The sequence below is a fragment of the Herpailurus yagouaroundi genome, unplaced genomic scaffold (assembly GCF_014898765.1).
Source record: "Herpailurus yagouaroundi ecotype Mexico unplaced genomic scaffold, PumYag 295, whole genome shotgun sequence".
Lineage (NCBI taxonomy): Eukaryota > Metazoa > Chordata > Mammalia > Carnivora > Felidae > Herpailurus > Herpailurus yagouaroundi.
This window is the reverse complement of record NW_024412512.1, coordinates 2,107,426-2,108,612: the sequence shown is the minus strand read 5'-3', so window position 1 is coordinate 2,108,612 and position 1,187 is coordinate 2,107,426. Positions and strand designations below refer to the sequence as shown.

General features: G+C 57.1%; 1 protein-coding gene across 4 annotated transcripts in view; it reads left to right on the top strand.

Moving 5' to 3' along the window:
• LOC121021476 (TLE family member 5) overlaps positions 1–1,187 on the top strand; it is a 43,985-nt gene that overhangs the window by 20,628 nt on the left and 22,170 nt on the right. The gene's annotated exons all lie outside the window — the stretch shown is intronic.

Genomic DNA, 1,187 nt, shown 5'->3' with positions numbered 1-1,187 from the left:
ACACACACACACACACACACACACACACACACACACACACACACACACACTCAAATCCTTATCCTCAGGATCTCTGTTCCTCTCCCCACCCTCACATCCTCCAGATCTCAGCTCCAATGTAAACCTCTTCAAAGACGCCTCTCCCAGACACCCCGGATAAGCAGGTTCCCTCTCATTCATTTCCATACCTGCTCCCCAAACTCTTCCTTTGTACACACAAATAATTCCATAATTACCAAGCTGTGGACTTGTCTTGTTCCCGGAGCTCACAGAAGGCAGGAATCTGTATTCCTCCGCTGTCCCTTATATTCCCGGTACCTGGAAGGGTGCCTGGCGGGTAATAGATGTTCCAGAAACACCTGTTGGCTGGAAGGCAATGCTCTTAAGTTTAACAGGGTTTGGGGCACTATTTGCTCACTCCCCTGCAGACACAGATGCAGGGATTGATACAAAGCAAGGGTTTCTCTCTGTTTTGCTCTCTGCTGTGCCCAGTGCCCAGCGCAGTGTGCCGTCCACAACAGGTGGTCGATACGCGTTTGTTGATCGACTTAACAAAAGACCATGAGGTTTTCCATAAGCAGGATGGGAATAAGAATGTCCCCCCCCCCCCAGGTGAGTGTCAGGTGTCTGTGGTCTGTGGTGGGAGGTGCAGCCCCTGCCCTCAGACACCTGAGTCTGATGGCAGGGATTCAACTGCCTTTCTCCTGGGAGCTGAGTCTGAGGGAGGAGACAGCCCAGTCTGCTGGAGGTAGCAGTGGAAACACCAAATCCCACCTGTGGGGGTTTTTACTCTGTGCCAGGCCAGGCTGAGGGCTGTTCGTGTACCGCCTCGGCAAAAGCAGCCCTTGTGTCTGCCATTTTACAGGTGGGAACACTGAGGCCCAGAGAGGGGCCCGGAGAGACGCAGGTGTCCCCGCCAGCACCGGGCCAGGCCGCCTCCTAAGTCTTAGCCCACTCCCTCAGAAAGGCCATTTCTGACCCCAACTGTCCCCTGCCCGCCACGCTGCTCCCCACTGTGGGCCCCCAGGTATTTCTTGGTTTCCTTGCGTGTGTCTCTCTCTCGCTTGGGCCCTCGGGGAGGTGGGGGGGGGGATGACGTTCCGGGAGGGGGAGGGGCACTGGGCGCGAGCCTCAGTTTCCCCACGGGTCGCCGGCCCGGGGTGGGGGAAGGGGTGGGTTCCCGGGGG